The sequence below is a fragment of the Rhincodon typus genome, chromosome 8, assembly GCF_021869965.1.
Source record: "Rhincodon typus isolate 14 chromosome 8, sRhiTyp1.1, whole genome shotgun sequence".
NCBI lineage: Eukaryota > Metazoa > Chordata > Chondrichthyes > Orectolobiformes > Rhincodontidae > Rhincodon > Rhincodon typus.
Genome location: NC_063339.1, coordinates 84,222,764 through 84,243,201, shown reverse-complemented (window position 1 = coordinate 84,243,201; position 20,438 = coordinate 84,222,764). Strand labels below are relative to the sequence as shown.

Genomic DNA, 20,438 nt, shown 5'->3' with positions numbered 1-20,438 from the left:
TTCAGAGTCAACCATATTGCTGTGGGTCTGGAGTCACATGTAGGCCAGACCAGGGAGGGATGGCAGTTTCCTTCCCTAAAGGACATTAATGAACCAGATAGGTTTCTCCAACAATCGACAATGGATTCATCGTCATCATTTGACTCTTAATTCCAGCTATTTATTGAATTCAAATTCCAACATCCGCCATGTTGGGATTCAAACCCAGGTCCCCAGAACATTATCTCGGTCTCTGGACTAACAGGCAGTGTTAATACCACTAGACCATCACCTCCCGTATGCAGAGATTCCTAAGGTGGTTGGACAGAAAGATCAGGTGGTTGAGAGGGTTTTGAGATACTTTCGGTTCTTGATCACAGACTGAAATATAAGACCAGGGAGATGACGCTGGAGCTTCAACAAACACCAGAGAACAAGTAGAGAACTGAACACAAGTCTGAGTACTGCATTAATCAACTTTTTAAAAAATCATGTTAGAAAATGGAAGGCAGAAATAGGCTTTTTGGTCGATCAAGTCCACTGCACCATTCAACGGGATCGTCGCTGATACTGCTCCAAGTCCGGATGTCATGCACCTTGGAGCGGAATTTGCAGATGGTGGTGTTTTGACGCATCTTCTGCTCTTGTCCTTCCAGGTGGTAGTTTGCGGCTGGGAAAGGGCAGTCAAAGGAGCGTGGGTGAATAACTGCAGTATATCTTGTAGATGGTGCTCTCTGCTGCCACTGTACCTCAGTGATAAAAGGAGTAAATGCTGAAGGTACTGAATGGGGCACAGGTTAGGTGGACTGCACTGACCTGGATGTTGTCACGTTTCTTGAGTGTTGTTGGAGCAGCCTCCACCCAAGCAAACGGAGAGTGTTTTCTTACACTCCTGATGATGCAAATGCTTTGGGGAGTCACGAATTGAGTTAATCGACATAGAATCTCTTCCCTTCTGACCTTCTTTTGTAGGTACAGTATTGAGATGGCAGGTCCAGTTCAGTTTCTCATTAATGTTAGCACCCAGGATGACGATAGTGGGGGAATTCAGTGAAGATAAAACCATTGAATATCAATGGTTTATGGTTAGATTCTCATTTGTCAGATTTGGTCATTATTTGTTGGTACTTGTTGATGCAAATGTTCTTTGTCATGTCGCAGGCTAACTTCAAAGTTGTCCAAGGATACTGCATTTATATATCGATTGCTTCAGTATCTGAAGAGTCACAAATACTCCTAAGCATTGTGCAATCATCATCAAGCATTCTCACTTCTGACCTTATGATGCAGGGAAGGTCTTTGACGAAACAGCTGAAGGTAGTTGGGACTAGATCCTAATCCAGAGGAACTCCTGCAGCTGAAATGGTTGGCCCCGTACAATCACACACCTCTTCCTTTGTATTCAATATTATCCAATCAGCATGAAGTAGGGTAAGGAGGGTAGAGAGTGTACAAGGGGAATATAAAAGATGCAGGGCATTTAAACACAGAACAAGTAGGAAATGAGATTGGACAAGCAGTACAGTAGAGGGCTAGGAGTAAAATACAACCATATAAGGACACAGTTATTGTGGCTCCGGTAGTTTAACTGCATATACATAACTGTGAACCATCAACAGGTACTTAGTCACGTAAGGCTTGCGTGCTGTGAGCGAGTGGGGACAGAGATGCTCTGAAGATAACATGGAAGTGGAAGTCCTGTCAAAACTGGAAGACTCAGAACTTTGTAAGAAATGAAACAGCATCCTGTTTTTACTGTAAACGAGTAACATATAATTCATTTTATGCCAATGTTACATGCTACCATTCTGACGTGAAAATTTCGTAATATGCTGTTTTGAGTTGTAACTGGTAGAGTGTCTCCAAGCTAGACTTAGAGACCTCTTCTGCATACATGTGGTACAAGTTTGAATAAATTCACCTTGTTTCACTCTGCTCAGGTCTGAAGACACAATCTTTTCAAAATTCGCAGTCAAAAGAGTAACATTGATTGATTCCAATTGACTTTAGCTTTGTTCTGGTTCCTTGATACAATACTCTGTCAAATGTCGCCTTAAGATAGTGGGTAGTCACTCTCACTAGAATTCAGCTGCTTGGTCCATGTTTGCAAACAAGAATGTAAGGAGATCAGGAGCTGAGTAGCCCTTGCTTAACTCAAATGGAGATCCATCACCATGATATTACAGAGCAAGTGCTGCTTGATGTCATTGTTGTGACCCTATTTTGATTGCATTTATGTCTCAACAGACCAAACAATAGACTAAAGGCTTGTCCACATAATATGGTTTATCTTCACTGATACTTCTTCCTTCCATGTTCAAACTTTCTGAAAAATGAGTGTTACTGGCAGCTCTTGATCCAATATTTGACTTGAGCTGCCTGTCTGCAAATTCTCCCTTTCCAATTCCCTGGAAAATAAATTTAAAACAGTCAAAAGTGAAATGAAAGCTGCTGGATTGTCATAAAACCCCACCTGGATCATTAATGTCATTGAAAGGATAGACGTTGAAAATTAAGGACAAATCAGGCTGTGGGAACTGGCTGCATGGCCAGTCATCATTTCTGCCGAGCCAGAGTGGGAGGTTTGAGTGATACCACAACAATGCTGTCTGTGTAACAATACAAACTGCCCACTGTCTGACCATAGCCTATGTCAGTCTGTAATTGGATAAATATGACCTGAGCTTGCTGGAAAAGCATTACTGTAAGCAAGTGGGAAATCATGGGCCATCTTCAGATACATGCAGTCCCCCTTTGTACTGGTGAGACTTGCATCTGGAGCACTGTGTTCAGTACTGCTCACTGTACTACCGAGGGTTGTTAAAACGTTGGAAATATTTCAGAGAAGATTTAATTGATTAATACGTGGAATGAATAGATTGCCTTCTGAGGAAAGGCTAGACAGGCTAAGCCTATACACTCTGGAATTTAGAAAAGAAAGAGGAGACTAAATTGAAACATAAAAGATCCTGAGGGGACCTGAAAACATGCTCCCTCTTGTGGGAGAATATCGAACTGAGGGTCATTGTTTAATGGGTCAGGGTGAGCCCATTTGAAATGGTGAGAAACATTTCTTTTCTCTCTGAGGGTTGAGAATCTTTGTGATCCCCTTTGTCTAAAAGCAGTGGATGCAGAATCTTTATTTTTTTTTAAAGGCAAAGGCAGACAGATTCTCGATGACCAAGATGATCAAAGATGTTTGGAGGTATGCAGGCACACAGAGCTGAGGTTGAAATCAGATCAGCCATTGCCTTATTGAGATGCAGAGCAGGCTTAAAGAGCCGAGTGGCCAATTCTTGTTTCTCATTTGCATGTATTTTCGAATAAATTGGGGAATAAAGTCTTGTCTGATTATTGCGGGTCAGGAGGGGGTTTGAGCTGCTACTTCAACCACCCAGAGAATTAATTCTTCTTTATCAGCATGGACCAGCTTCAATTAACATCTGGAAAATTTTAATCAAGTCAGTTGAGATGATTCATTTTGATAGAAGGAGTATAGAACATACGAAATAGGAACCAGAGTAGTCCGTTCTGCCCCTTGAGCCTCAAAAAATGTCAAAGCTTATCTCTTTATGCTTCAATTCCACATTCCCACTTGGCCTTGATAATGTTTTTGTTTCATTCCTGTGGGCATTGCTGAGCCTAGTTGTCTTTGGGAAGGTGGTAGTTATCTCCCTTCGTGAACCATTGTACTGTAGTTGGACCCACAATGCTATTAGGGAGCAAATTCAGGATTTTGACCCAGCAACACTGAAGGAATAGCGATATATTTCCAAGTCAGGCTGGTGAGTGGCTTGGAGGGAATTCATGCCCAACATAGAGTCTCAGATCGACATCACTGAAAAAGGCTCTGCTGACTTTGTCTGATCTTGTCTCTATTTTCCAAGTACTCTGCGATATCACCTTTAATCGAGGACCCGAACATTTTCCCCATCATCAATGCTATGCAAATCCTGTTTTCTCTCTGACTCCCTTCTTAAATACTGGAGTTACATTAGCTACCCTTTAATCGATAGGAACTCTGAGAGTCTGTAGAATTTTGAAGGATAACCACTAGCGCATCTGTCATTTCTAGGGCCACTTCCTGAGGTACTCTGAGATGAAGGTTATCAATCGCTGGGGATTTATCTTTTTGTTATCCCATTAGTTCTCCCAATATCATTTTCTTACTAATATTAACACTTTCAATTCCATCTTCCCAGAAGACCCTGGGATCACTTAATTTTGGGACATTATTTGGGTCCTCCTTTATGAAAATCTAAGATATATTTATTTGGTCTGCAATCACTTTGTACCCCAATATAATTTCCTGGTTTCTGACTGTAAGGAGACCCTATATTCTTCTTGACTAATCTTTTACTGTCAACCTTCAATTAAGAGTTTAATGATGATTATGAAACCATTGTCGTTCGTCAGGAAAAGTCCATCTGGTACACAAACATCCTTTAGAGAAAGAAATTGTCATCCTTACTCGGACTGGCCTACATGTGACTCCAACCCCACAGCAATGCAGTTCACTCTTGACAGCCCTCTGGGCAATCATGGATTGGTAATAAATTCTGGACAAGCCAGCTATGCCCACATCCTGTGAATGAAGGAAGAAAAATGCTGTTGGCTTGTATGGTTTCCTGCAAGAGAACTCTCATATTCTATTTTCTCCCTCTTATTAAATCCCTTTGTCTCCCTTTGCTGAAATCTAAATTGTTCCCAATCCTCATTTCTGTTATTTTATTTACCTAATTTTGTACGCTGTTTCCTTAAATGTAATACCTATTCGTTTCCCTTTCTCTGCCATGGTTAGACCATGTTTCCCATTTTGTTTTTATGTCAGACTGAGATGAATAACTTTCATAGCTTTTCCATGCCCTTTTTCAATGTTTGCCATTATACATCTCCCATAATCTATTTTTTAAAAAATCCACAATTTATCACATCGAGCTCAACCCATACAGATTCTACTTCACCAGACCCTATATCCTGCCTCACATCACATTACTTTCCTGTTTTAATAAGCAGTTCTCTTCTAGTCCTTTTCCTTTTTGTCTGCCCAACCTATCCTCCTTCGACAACTCACTTATTCCAAGTTTCAATCTAGTAAACCTCCTCTGAATCACTTCAAATAAAGGTACAGAAGACCAAAACATGTACATGATATTTGAGATTTAGTCTCATCCCTTCCATGTACAATGAAGCAAAACATCCATATACTGATGTTTAATTCCTGTCATAATAAAGTATACAGCATATCAGTTTTCTGGATAACATGAGATCTTGATAATTGGGTCAATGGGCTGAGGATTGGCAGACTGATTTTTATCTGGATAAATGTTTGTTTTACCAAGGTGCAATACTTCTCAAGGGCAGGTCTTATACAATTAATGGGACGGCTAGTGTTGCAGGACAGAGAGATCGAGGGTTTCAGGTATATTATTCTTAGAAATTTGCCTCACAGGGAGACAGGTTGGTTAAGGCGGCATTTAGCACACTTGTCTTAATTACTCAGGCCTTGAGTACAGGAGTTGGGACGTTGAGTTTGTAAGGATGTTGGTGAGGCCTCAGCTGGGGTACTGTGTACTGTTCTGGTCGTCCTGTTATAGGAAGGATATTATTAAACTAGAATGGCTTCAGAAATAAAAATGCCAGGATATTGCTGGGAACGAAGGGTATGATTTATAAAAATAGGCTGGATAAGATGGGACTTCTTTTACTGGAAGGTTATAGGTTGAGCCGTGACCTTATGGAGGTTTATAAAATCCTGAGAGGCATAGATAAGGCGAATAAGCAAAGGTATTTTCCCTCAGGTGGGAAAGTTCAAAACTAAGGGGCATATTTTTAAGATGAGAAGAGAAAGATTTAAAAAAGACATGACAGGCAATGTTTTTTTTTAAACATAGAGAATGTCAGTGTGTGGAATGAACTGCCAGAAGAAATGGTGGATGCGGGCAGTTACCATATTTAAAAGACATTCAGATAAGTACATGAATTCGAAAAGTTTGGAATGATACGGGCCAAATGCAGGAAGATGGGACTAGTTTAGTCTGGGAACATGGTCAGCGTGGACTAGTTGGACCACTGGCCCTGTTACTACGTTGTGTGACCCCATGGTTACATGCCATATCTGCATACTAATTTTGTAACTTATACTTTATAAACCATAAATCCCTCTGCACCTCAGAATTCTGCCGTCATTCACCATTTAAGGAATAGGTCTACCCTTATTTATTCTTCCTGCCAAAGTGAATGATTTCACATTTTCCTACATTATACACAGCCTGCAAGATATTTTGCCCATACTAGTGTTCCATGTTTCAGGAGCGGTAGGAAGGATATGAAAGGGAGGCAAATAAGGAGGAGTGGCACTTTTAATTGAAGAAAAAATCATTGCTGTAACTCGAAGAGATATTTCTGAAAAATCATCCAATGAAAACATATGGGTTGAAATTAGAAATAAGAAAGGAATGATCATCTAATGGGATTGTACGATAGGTCCCGCAATTGTCAGAAGGAAATTGAGGAACAAATATATAGAGAGATCTCAGATACCTGTAAGAATAATAAAGTTGTCATGGTCTGTGAATTTGATTTTCCAGACATTGACTGGAACTGCTGTAGTGTTAAAGGTTGGGATGGTGAATAATTTGTTAAATATGTTCAACAACTCTTCTTTAGCAATAAGTCGATGTTCCTACTAAAGAAAGAGAGAAAAAAAAACAAAAAACTTGAGCTTCTCTTGGTTAATAAGGCATAGCAACGGACTGAAGTGATTGCACAGGAACCATTAGGGTCTAGTGATAGTGATTCCATCATTTTTAAAACAGTAATGGAAAAGGATAAGCCTTCCGTAAAAGTTTAAGTTTTAATTGGAGTAAGGCAAATTTTAATGGCATGAGAAAAGAACTTCCAAAAGTTGATTGAAGTAGACTGCAGGTAACGAGACGTCTGATAAGTGGGAGGCTTTCAAAAGTGTGATACCAAAATTTCAGAGTCATTATGTTCCGGTTATCGTGACAGGTAAGGCTGGGAGGATTAGAGAACAATGAATGAAAAAGATATTCAGGTTTTCGTCAAGAATAAAAAACAATCATATTAGCGATAAACAACTGGGTTCAAATGTATCTCTTGAACGGTATGAACAGCGCAGGGGCATTCTTAAAAGGGATATCAGAAGGCAAAGAGTAACATGAAATTGCCTTGATAGATAAGGTTAAGGATAATCCAAAGACATTCTAAAAGCAAGAAAGCAACTAGAGAGCAAGGAAGGCCCTGTAAAGATCAAAGAGGTCATCTTTGTATTGAACCTCAGGAGATGAGAGAGATATCAAAGGAATATTTTGTATCAGTTTTAACTGTGGAGAAAGAAATGGAGGCCAGAGAACTCAGGGAAAGAAATATTGCATTTTAAAAACAGTTCACACGAGCCATAGGAGGCCAGGGGGGATTTTTTAATGAATATTTCTCCTTAGTGTTTACTGCGGAGAGATTCATGGATGCTGAGGAAATAAGGGAAACAAGTGCGGATGTTTTGGACCGCATAAACATTAGCGGAAAGGAGGTGTTTGCAGCCTTAAAGCGCATTAAGGTGAATAAATCCCCTAGGCCTGATCAAATCCGTCCTCGGACACTGTGGGAGGCTAGCGAAGAAATTGCAGTGGCCCTTGCAGAGATTTTTGTTTCATCTTTAGCAACTGGTTAAGTTCCAGAAGACTGGAGGATGACTAATGTTATTCCAATGTTTAAGAAAAGTAGCAAAGACAATCCAGGGAACTACAGGCCAGTGAGCCTGACATCAGTGGTAGGTAAGTTATTGGAGAGGATACCAAGGGACAGGATCAACCAACATTTGGATAGTCAAGGTCTGATTAGGGATAGTCAGTATGTATTTGTGCGTGGGAAGTCATGTCCGACAAACCTTTTAGAGTTTTTTGAAGAGGTCACCAAGAGGATAGATGAGGATAGGGCAGTGGATCTTGTCTATATGGACTTTCGTACACGTTTGACAAGGTCCTACGGCAGGCTACTCATAAAGGTTAGGTCGCATGGGATCCAGGAGAGCGAGCTAATTTGATTCAAAATTGCTTGAAGGTCGGAAGTAGAGGGTGATAGTTGAAGGTTGTTTCTTGGACTGGAGGCCTGTGACGAGTGGCGTGCCACAGGGGTAGGTGTGGGATCTTTGTTATTTACACAAATGATCTGGATGTCAATGTACAAGGCATGATTAGTAAGTTTGCAGATGATACAAAATTAGAAGGTATTGTTGAAAGCGAGGAAGGTTATCAAAAATTACAGAGAGATCTTGATCAGATGGGGATGTGGGCTGAGGATTGCCAACTGCAATTTAACATAGTTAAGCATGGGATGTTGCACTTTGGAACGTTAAACCAAGATAGGACTTATCCAGTAATTGGTAAGGTCCTGAGGAGTGTTGTGGAACAGAGGGACCGAGGAGTACAAGTACATAGTTTGTTGCAACCAGTGTCACAGGTAGACAAGGGAGGTGAAGAAGGCATTTAACATGCCTCATGTTAACATGCTGGCCTTCATCAGCTGAGGCATTGAGTATAGGAGTTGGATGTTATGTTACAGGTGTATGAGTTATTGATGAGGCCCCACCGGAATACTGTGTACAGTTTTGGTCACCTTGTTTTAGGAAAGATAGTTAAACTGGAAAGTGTGCAAATAAGATTTACTAGGATGTTGCCAGGACTAGTAGGCCTGAGTTGTAGGGACAGGTTGGCCAGGATAGGACTTAATTCCTTGGAATGTCAGAGAATGAGGAGGTGCCCTTATTGAGGTGTATGAAATCATGAGGGGCAGAGATAGGATGAATGCATATAGTCTTTTTCCCAGGGATGGGGAATTGAAAACTCTAGGTCATAAGTTTAAGGTGAGAGGGGAAAGATTTAAGAAGTATCTGAGGGGAAACTTCTTCGTGCAGAGAATGGTGCATATAGGAAATGGGCTGCCAGAGCAAGTGGTTGAGACAGGCACAACAGCAACACATAAAAAACACTTGGATAGGTACATGGATGGGAAGGGTTAAAGAGGGATATGGACCAAACTCACAATTGGAAATAGCTGAATGGGCAATATGGTCAGCATGGATCAGTTTGGGCCAAAGGGCCTGTTTCCACACTGTATTACTCTGACTCTAAATCGTACGACCTTCTCTCGTGCATCCCATTATGTTGTGGAAAGTTAAAGAGAAAATGTTGGGCCCCTTGCAGAAATATTCTATCATCTATAACTACAGGTGAGGTGCCAGATGACTAGAGAGTGGCGAATGTTATGCCTTCATTTGACAGATATAAGGAGAAGCCTGGGAACTATAGATCTGAGAGTCTGACTTTGGTGGTGGATAAATTGTTGGAAGTAATTTTGAAAGATAGCATTTGGAGAGGCAAGGAATGATTATGGATAATCAGCATGGTTTTATGCAAGGGAAATTATGTCTCACAAATTTGGTTGAAATTTTTGGTGAAGTAACCAAGATGATCAATGAGGGTAAAGCAGGTAACATTGTTTACTTGGACTTTAGTAAAACGCTTGACACGGTTCCATATAAGCTTACAATGGGATCCAGGGTGAGCTTGCCAACTGGATACAAAATTTGCTTAACGTCAGCAGACAGGCTGTGGTAGTGGAGGGTTGTTTTTCGACTGAAGGCCTGGTGTTCAGCAGTGACCAGTGGTGTTCTGCAGGGATCAGTATTGGGTCCACTTTTGTTTGACATTTGCATAAATGATTTAGATGAGAATACAGAAGGCATGATTTATAACTTTGCTGATGACACCAAAATTAATGCTGTAGTGGACAGTGAAGAAGTTTACATGATTTCAAAGAGATCTTGATCTATTGAGCCTATGGGCTGAGGGGTGACAGATGGAGTTTAATTTGAATAAATGCAAGGATATTGCATTGTGGTAAAACATACAAGGGAGGCAGAACCTATACAATTAAAAGTAGGGCCGTGGATATTGGAGAACAGAAAGACCTCAGGTTTCAGTTCCGTAATTCTTTGAAATTTGCATCATATATAGACAGGATGGTTGAGAAGGTGTTAGTATGCTCACCTTCATTGCTCAGACCATTGTGCACAGAAGTTGTGATGTCATGTTAGAGGTTGTACAGGACGTCAGTGAGGCTTCTTCTGGAGTATTGTGTCCAGTTCTGGTCGTCCTGTTATAGCAAGGATATTATTATGCTGGAGAGAGTTCAGAAGAGATTTACTAGGATGTTGCTGAGAATAGAGGGATGGAGTCATAAAGACAGGCTGGGACTCCTTTCACAGGAGTGTGGCACATTGAGGTTGACCTTACAGAAGTTTGTAAAATCCTGAGGGGGAAAGAAAAGTTGAATAGCACGTGTCCTTTCTCTGGGGTGGGGATTGCAAGACCACGGGGCATATTTTTAATCAAATGGAATTAGCTTTATTGTCACATGTACTCACATGAATACAGTGAAATGTTGCCACTTATGGCACCATTTTAAGTACAAAGTTACCTCGGGCCCTACCATTAATTAAGTCCTGCCCTTGAGGAGTACAGATAAGATGCATGGCAGGTGTCTTTTCCCGAGGGATTTCAAGGCTCGGTGCATATTTTTAAGGTGACAGGTGAAAGATTGAGAAAAGGCATGAGGGGCAACCATTATTTTTTCCAAGAGTGTGGTTCGTGTCTGGAATGAACTTCCAGAGGAAGTGGTGGATACAGGTACAGCTTACAACATTTCAAAGACGTTTGGATAATACGTAAGTAAGAAATGTTCAGACAGCTATGGGCTATGTGCAGGCAGATGGGACTACATTAGTTTTGGAACATGGTCAGCATGGACTGGTTGGACTGATTGGTCTGCTTCCGTGCTATTAGACTCTGTGGCTCTATGTGTTCGAAATTTTCAGAATACTGAGAGGCCTGGACAGATGGACATGGAGATGTTTCAACTAGTAGGAGAGACTAGAAACTGAGGGCACAGCCTCTCAGCAAATGGATGACCCTTTAGAACTGAGAGGGGGAGGAATTTCTTCAGCCAGAGGGTGATGATTCAGTGGAACTCACTGTCGTAGAGGGTTGTGGGGGCCAAGTAATTGAGTGTATTTATGACAGAGATAAAAAGGTTCTTGCTTGGTAAGGGGACAAGTGGTTATGTGAGAAGGCAGGAGAATGGGGTTGAGAAACATATCAGTCACAATCAAATTATGGAGCAGTCTTGATGGGCCGAATAGCCTAATTCTGCTCCTCTATCTTGTGCTCTTATGGTTATTATGAGTGACTTCAAACAGCACATAGGTTGAGCAAATCAAATCAGGAACAATACCATAGTGGAGAAATTCCTCGAGTGTATATGAGATTGTTTTCTCGATCGATATGTTGAGTACCCAAAGAGAGGACAGGCCATCCTCAATGGTGTCTTGTGTAATGATCAGGGGTGGTTTCGCTCAGTTGGCTGGAGAGCTGGTTTGTGAGACAGAGTGACACCGGCAACACGTGCTCAATTCCTGTAACAGCTGAGGTCACTGCGAAAGTCCCACCATCTTAACCATGCCCATTGCCTGAGACGGTGCTTTAACCTCAGGATTACCACATTAGTCATCTCTCCATCTCGCTCTAGAGAGAGAGAGAACAGTCCTATGATCTTCTGGGGCTTTATCTCAAAATTTTAATTGTGTAATGAAAACCTATTAATTGGCAATCCAGCATTGAAAGGCCCCACGTGGAAAAGTGAAGACCTTTTCATGAAGATGGAGAGTGACAAAGTTGATTCTGAGACTCGAGGCCAAAATCTAAATAGAGGAAATTACAGTGTTATGAGGCGCATGCAGGCTACAATAACTTGAGGAACTTAAGCTTTAAGGGTGTCGACAAATATTTAGAGAGCATTTGGAAGAACTGCAACTGTTGTTCATTCCTGTCTGGCACAAAATAAAACGGGAAAGATGGCCCTTTCTTGGCTAAGAAGGGATATTAGGGATAGTACTGGATCCAAGGAAGAGCGCTAAAAATTGGCTAAAAAGAGCAGCAGAGCTGAAGACTGAGAGCAGTTCAGATTTCAGAAAAAGAGGATTAAGGGATTGGTTAAGAAGGGAAAAATAAAGTCGAAGGGTAAGCTTGTGGGGAACATACAAACTAATTGTAAAAGTGCCAAAAGGGATATAAAGAGAGAAGAAAAGATAATGAAAACAAGTCCCTTACAATTAGGAACAGGGGAAGTTGGAATGTGGAATAAAGAGATAAACAGACCAAATAACTACGTACTTTGGTTCTGTCATCACAAATGATGGCATCAATAATATCCCTAAAATGCTGGGGAGCACGAGAGGCACGAAGTGAAGGAAATCAGTATTAATAGAGAAATGATGTTGGGGAAATTAATGGGATTAAAAGCCAACAAATCCCAGTACCTGGTAATATATGCCCCAGAGTACTTAATAAAGTAGCCTGAGAGTTGGCGAATGCATTCTGAAACTTGGGGATTGAATCTAAATTGAGGAAATTAATGGGTCTTTTATAATGCTATAGACTCTGGAACAGTTCCTATGGATTGGAGGGGAGCTAATGTAAGCCAATATGTAAAAAAACAGGAGGAGAGAAAACATGGACTTATAGACCACTTAGTCCAACACTGGAAAACAGTAACAGCATTGGACAGAGTCAGAGTCAGTCAGCTTGGATTTGGAAGAGGGAAATGAGAACTGAGACCTATTCGTTCTTGTACACAAGTCACTCAAAGTAAGCATGCATGTAGAGGCAGGAAGTGAAGGCTGCAAATACTAAGTTGGTCTTCATAGCGAGAGGATTTGAGAACAGGAACAGGGGTGTCTTGGTGAGACGGCAGCTGGAGCATTGTGTGCAGTTTTGGAATACTTATCTGACTAAGGATGTTCTGGCTATGGAGGCTGTCCAATTAAGGTTTACCAGACTGATTCCTGGGATGGCAGGACTGACATATTACGACAGAATAGATCAGATAGGATTATCTGGGGTTTAGAATTTTGCGGGAAGATCTCACAGGAACCAATCAAACTCTAACAGGACTAACAAGTTAAATTACAGGAAGGAGGCTGTCAATGACGAGGAAGTCCAGAACCAGGGGATCATGGATTAAGGATATAGGGTACGGTGTTTAGGGCCTAGATGAGGGAAGATTTCTTTTCTCAGAGACTGGTGAGATTGTGGAATGTGCTGCCATGGAAAGCAGTTAAAGCCAAGAGGACATATCGTTCTGAGGGCTAAATCGATCAAATGATATGGGCCTCAACTGGGAAAAGGCTACCAGTTGAACAATCAGCCATGATCACACCAAATAGTAGAGCAGGATTGAACGTCACAATAGCATACTCCAGTTGCTATTTTCCATGTTTCTATTCTGTTGAAGGTGGGATATTAAAACAAAACGACTGTAACAAACACAGATACTAGCACTACCTTATCACCACTGAATGAAAATCCTGAAATTCCTTACCGAACAGCAATCTGCGAAGAGCTTCACCACATGGACTGCAGCAGTTCAAGGAGGAGCAGAATGATTTTGGAAGCTTTTGGATTTGCTGCTCGGTCTCTCAATACCTATCCAATTACCAGATTGTTGAATGCTCCGAGAAATTTAATATAGGAAATAAGAAAATAATTCGGGAAGTTTGCCAAAACTGTTACATTCACTGCTGACTTTAAAATTTGATGAACCTTTACGTGTCCGTGAACAACTCATTATCCAAGGATTGCACAAAGGCTTGATATCCATTGTTTGAAACTGTTTAACTGAACTGACAATTTACATTAATTTTATTTTCTGCTTAATATATCCTTTATGTGTGCCTGTCAATCAGTGATAGTGGAGATGATAAAAGAAGAAGGTTGCGTTTAAATCACATTGATTCGACTGCCTAGTTGATTGTGTTTATTTTGCTAAAGATATTTTTATTTCTTCTTTCTTGAAACTTGGTGTCCAAGATCGGTTATTCATAAAATCTGGTCAGGAGCATTTGGGCAATTTAAATTATTGTAAATTTCACTGTGAAACTAATTTGTCTTGAATTTCTATCCTTACGTCATAACAAGCTTTTGATAGTCAATATTAGCTCAGAAACAGAAATGATCTCCAGTGCAGAACACAAAATTCCTGACCATGGGAAGATAAAGCTGGAAAATCAGCAGCATGTAACCAGATATGAGCAGGGATGGATAACCTCATTTGGACACAATCAGCAGAAATACCAACAAAATACCCAAAGAGGTTCAAAGAATTGTCGGTGCAGTGTGGAGCTGGAGGAACACAGCAGGTCAGGCAGCATCAGAAAAGTTGACATTTTGGGTCGGGACCCTTCAGAGTTCAGGCATTGAAATGATCTTTCCTCAGTGTGAACAAACGGGTGTTGCAGCAGGTTGGATGACTGAGTGAATCCCTTCCCACACTGAGCAGGTGAATGGCCTGTTACAGGTGTGACTGCAATGAGTTTTCAGCTCAGATGAGGAAATGAATTCCTCCCCATAATTGCCACATTTCCACAGCTTCTCCCCAGTGTGACTACGTTGTGGTTTCTGAGGTCTGATGATTGTGCTCGAGCCTTGTCCATACACACAATACCTATGCAGTTTCTCTCCGCTGTGAACGGAGTATTTCCTTCCATGTTAAAAAAATTATCCATTTGTGACAAAATGGGTGGTTCCATCAGATCAATGGTGTAATGGTTGGTTTGTCAATCCTCCCCTTCTTATATCCTGTGAAATTGATGTCAAATAAAAAACAAAAAAGAGTGAGAGAGAATCTCTCACAAGACTCTGGCTTCTATGAGAAGATAGGGAATAAAGAAGAGGGATTTTAGACCTACGATTTGACCAGAACTTTGCCAGAATCTTCCAAACACTCAGTCTCCACCATCATGGTGGCAGATGGATGTGAACACCACCACCTCCAAGCTCCCTCCAAGTCACGCACCATCCTGACTTTTCTGACATGCAGACCTGATGGAGCAGATATTTCCTTCCAGTAACTAATGGCCAAACAGAGGCCTTTATCTTCAGTCCTCAACACAAACTCCACTGCCTCACAACTGACTCCAACCCCTCCATGGCAACTGCCTGAGTCTGAACCAAAAATGTCATAACCATGGTGAAATATTTCACCCAGAGAGGAGTTTTCAATCAAATATCCCCATCATCACCAAGACTGCCCAATTCCACCTCAGTAACATCACCCTAGTCCTCCTCATCTCTGCTCATCTGCTGCTGAAGCTCTTATCCATTCCTTTGTTACCTCTGGACTTAGCTATCCTGATGTACTCCCCACTGTCCTCTCACATTCCCCACTCTGCACTAGTCTAACTTCCTCTGCGTCTATTAATGGGTGTACTTGGGCTCTGTTCAGTGTTTTATTGTTACTTTCATTGACTGTTTCTAAATGAGGTTTTTACCTCTGCCCATTCTCCCAACCATGGGATGCTGTCTTAACAGCGTTATCTTCACACACAAGCTCCCACAATACTGTAATAGAAGGAGTTGCAGGCTATTCACCAAGTAACGTAATCCTGAGGTCATCCAAAATTCTGCTACCCGCAAGAGTATACGCATCAAGTCTGGTTCACCCACCACACTGAACTCATGCAGCTAAATTTTAAACATTTCATCCTTCTGTTCAAATCTCTTGATCACGCCCACTCTATCTATCTCTGTAATGTCCTCCAGCCTCCAGCCCTTTGAAGAGCCATGAGGTTTGACCAATAAATGTTTACGCAGCCAGCGGTGCCCACCACCCCACGAGAATTAATTTTTAAAAATGCCTTTTGAGATTTATGTATTACCTCGAATTTCAACCTCCTCAGCATTCTCGATTTTAACTGTCCCACATTTGGTGCCCTCAACCTTTAGCTGCTAAGTTTCACAAACTGTGAAATTTCCTCATTAAACCTCTCCTTCTCTTGATGTCAGTTTTGTGCTTTGAAATACTGGTTGAAAACAACTTATTTGACCATAAAACATTTTGTCACTGCTTTAATATTTCATTATGTGTCTAGGATCAAGACTTGCATTATAACACTCCCAAGGAACAGTTTAGAAGTTTCCATTATGTGAAGGGCGCTATATTGATACTAGTTAATTGCCATTGGTTTGGACACATATCACAGTCCCTTCGTCATCACTTGGTGAATAACGCCTTACCAAACAGCATTCTGGGAGCTACTAAGGGAAGATAATTGCCATCAACAAATGGTCAGGCAATGTTAAGCTGTAAATACCTCATTTAAGAGAGTCAATGGAAGTAACAATAAAATACCTAAGACAGTTACACACATTGTAGGAGACAGAGCAGGTTAGACAATGAAAGAGAGTTGATCAGGGAGAGCACAGATGAACCAGCACAATGGATGGTGCTATAAAGGAGTTTTTGACACCAGTCACATAACGAGGGGATGACAAAATGTGTCGCATTACTCCCAGAGTCAGATAACTGACAACAGCATGAGAAGCTAAGTTGTGTAGATTACTGGTTAAAAATATTGAAATAATTTCATTGTGTTCAACTTTAAAATCAAATGCCGGAGTCTGAAGCACTGGGGTCAGAGTAAACTCTCAGCTCAGGTAATACCTGACAATCAGGGTGATGTCACTCAGCAATTGCCCGTGTGTCATAGCATCGCCCACTTCAACACAAAGCATTTAGGTTTACACAAACAGGTAATCTCCATGAAGGATGTAAGGGTCTGAGGAGAGATTTGAAAGCAGATGAATCAGAATGGCTCAAGAACTGAGGGAAATTAGTGGTGGGGTCATGTTGGAGAAACAGGTTGAAGTTGTTCTGCACAGAGCAAAGGAGATTAAGCTGAAATTTGATTAAGTGTCTGGGTTTACGATAGGTTTAAATAAGGTAGCTGAAGAGCAGCTGTTCCTCTTCACTGATAGGAAAACTATAAAAGACACAGATTTAAGATAATGGGCAATAGTTACTGGAAGGAATTTTATGTTACTTTCATCTTACTCAATACTTATATTCAAAGGCCGATAATATCCAGTACTGAATGAAGAAAAAAATAAAGTGGCTTACTTAGATCTTGGTGTATCATTTGGTTTGAGTTTCCGATCTGCAAATCCTCTTCTAACATGCTGTTAAAATAAAATTACAGTCAGTCCGGGACAAAATTTCAAAAGTAGGAAATATATGATTGATTTGGAGTTTGCTGTGTGTAAACGCTCCCTTCCTCACTCCCTGTCAAACAGTTTATGAACTCCATTCCTGTCAGTCCAGGAGAAACATTAACAACATTCTCTCCCCTGGCCCAGGATGACCGCACATGCGTTCTGCTGCCCTTTACCTCCTACAAAGATGGCGGCTGTCACCCGCGGCCTGTCATTGAGAGGGAGCCTCGATTTGTCCTGTTTTGTAAAACTGTGACAGATAATTTCTTTATGCGGGATCTGCCGCATCCACGAAGTGTTTAGAAAGCCTCCCCGTCTACCACCCGGTCTCGCACCTCCTCCGTTCCGCCTCATTGTTACATTTTGTGGAGCCGAAGAAAAGAGCGACTGCTCCTCAGGATCGCTCCGACTGCGCATGCTCTAGACTGTTGACACATGGGAACATACTGAGCCTGCGCAGTGATGTGATGCTGTGCATAGCGCTCGGAATTCTGGGTTAAGTGGCCACCATTGTAAAGATTGAATTTTATTTGTCGTAATATGTACAAGGAATCTTTCTTTTTACTTCCTACCAGGAAAACTCACATATATAATACATTTAATAGAGTATAAAACGTTTGCATCCCGGGGATCTAATATCACAAAATCTGACCCTGAGTCGCCATACTCAATCTGGGTCACAGGGCTGCTTTCTCATTACAGAAGCAAAACTGGTGGTGGATTAACCTGAGGGACACCACACCTCATGTCAGCAGAGAGGTTGAAAGGGGAGAGTCATTAGTGGCAAACTCAGGCAGTGTGGGATTTAAAATATACTGTTGGCATCATGAGGAAAATGAGCAAATAGCTCCAAGAAAGAGTTTGGCTTATTAACTGTCTTCAAAGTGGATAACGTAGATTTCATGTTGCAGCAAACAACAATGTTTCCTGTCACTTGCTGAAGAAAGTTCCACTGATGTCCTCAAAATATTGACTACCTATTTGGATGAGCACTTGAAACGTCAGAGCAAATGAGGCGATGGGCCAAGTGCTGGAAACTGGGTTTAGAAGTGAGATGTTTGATGACTGGCATAGATATAATGGGCTGAAAGGTCTCTCTCCATGGTGTTAAAATCTCACTGACTATCATTTTGCAACTGAAACAAAAGGTCAAAGCAGTGGCAAGGCAAAAAGTTGCAAGTATTGTGTGCACCTTCCTTTTTGGGATTCAGCATTGCAACTGCTGTGTTCTCGGTTTGATTCCCAAATAGGAATGAGGATTTTATTGTTCCTGTCCAAACTCTTAAATGAACGTGAATTCCTGATAGTAAAGGGGACAGCTCTGTCAGAATCAGTCTTACGTCAGGGATGAAACTAAACAGGAGAAAAGCGCTGAAATTCATTGACTTCACGTGCTCAGACACAAGACTACAAAAAATAATTGTTAAAACATACAGGTTTCTTTGAGATTTTACATGTTGGACACAAAAAAATTGGCTTTCCTTTTGGGCAATCTTGTACCAGAGTGCCTGATATTAGAATGTGTGTCGCACATTTAAGACAGATGAGGAAGCATTTATTCTCTCAGATGGTGGTGAATTGGTGGAATTCCTTACAGCAGAGGGTTGTCAGGTCTGGTTCATTAACTGTATTCAATGGTGAGATCGACAGATTTTTAATCATTAAAGGTGTCAAGGGTTATGCGGAAAGGCAAGAAAGTGTCGTTCAGGATTATCATATCAGACAAAAGATCAGTAAATGGCGGGGAAAACTGAATGGGCTGGATGGTCCCGTTCTGCTCCAAAAGTTTATGGTCTTAATACGAGACTGTAAAGCTGACCTGAGCGAAATCTGCCAAGTTAACATGCATGGATCCTCTGTGGTCACTGAACCGAGGTGAGACGTGCAAAGGGCAACACACAAAGGAGAGTCATCGTGGGTGATTGATCCAGAGTGATTATATACCAAGGTAAACAGTGAAATCCAGTTCTCAGAACCCAGAGATAGTAGGAACTGCCGATGTTGGAGAATCTGAGATAACAAGGTGTCGAGCTGGATGAACACAGCAGGCCAAGCAACATCAGAGGAGCAGGAAAGCTGACGTTTCAGGTCTGGACCCTTCTTCAGAACCGAAAGCGTCAGCTTTCCTGCCTTCAGAACCCACATTGGGCCTGGCTCCGTTAGGGCTACAGTTAGCTCTCACAAACCACCATGGCCATTCACTTTTCCTGACCTCCCCTCTCTCCTTGTTTTAATCCGATTGCACATCAGGCAATTGCAGCTGACATTGCTGATGTGGAACAGTAACATGCAATGAAGCGATTCTGACTGGTCAGTGACATAATTCTGCATCTAAAGATTAGTCAGTATTTTATATTTATTAGTGTAAATGTTAACTATTAACAGGCCATGGCAGTCAAGGCACTGAATCCTCTTCACAAGACGACCAGGGCAGATCACTGTTCATATCACCCTGGACACTGTCTGATTTGGCAATGCATTCTCCCATGCTTCTGCACATCATCCCCCTCAGCTCTGTAACGGATTAGTTACATTGTCTTGGTGTATGATGCACAGGCTATCCAGTCATCTTTTACATTGCAGTTTCTAATACATGACTTTGTAGTTTAGTGGTTTGCTCAGTCGTCTTGAGTTCGATTCATTCTGGGGCCTGAGAGAATTTTCGCCACTTGCTGGAGCCAACCAAAGTAGCTCTTTAAAGTCGTTTGAAATTGTTTCTGATGAAATAACGTTAACACCACCATGTCATTTCCTCAACCAGCCAGAAATGCTTTTGAAGTACCACATTCCTTTTCGTCTTTCCAGGTACTGGAGGAAGATCTTTCGGAAGGACAGGAATCAGCTGACTTGAGCAATGTTCCAGTTTAGCAGGAAGAATGAGGTTAAGCAGGATAACCTGCAGGTAGCGGGCAAACAATGTGGGAGGAACACAGACAGGAGAGGGGCCAAATGCCTCCTTTCTTTGCTGTAACCAAACACTGGTTTTGAAGTCTGAAATGGGACGATGTAAGACAGATGGGTGAATGCCTTGCTTTCTGCGGCTTGGTCTCTCCTGATGCCGCTGTCACTCTTGGGGCAATGTGTCTGTGAGTTTCCCTCTGTGGATGAAAATGAGGTTCAGTTCCCTAAGGGGGCGTGAATACAATTTTACTATCTCAAATCTCAAACCCATTCTTTGTGCCGCTTGAGATTAAAAAGTTACAAGGAAATATTGTTGAGATGAATGCTTGAAATGTCAGAGCATGCAAGGCTACAGGCTAAGTGCTGGAAATTGGGAATGATGGGCCTCTTTCCGTGCTGTACAAACTCAGTAACTTGATTATTTTCGAGAAG

At 41.5% G+C, this 20,438-nt stretch overlaps 1 long non-coding RNA gene across 1 annotated transcript; it reads right to left on the bottom strand.

Annotated features, from left to right (window-relative positions):
• Positions 1-196: 196 nt before the first annotated feature.
• On the bottom strand, positions 197-17,509 carry LOC125483729. The gene is made up of 3 exons (XR_007262677.1): positions 17,282-17,509; positions 17,014-17,072; positions 197-2,387 (listed from the first exon to the last, which is right to left on the bottom strand). It is a non-coding gene; the product is annotated as an uncharacterized LOC125483729 (long non-coding RNA).
• Positions 17,510-20,438: the final 2,929 nt, after the last annotated feature.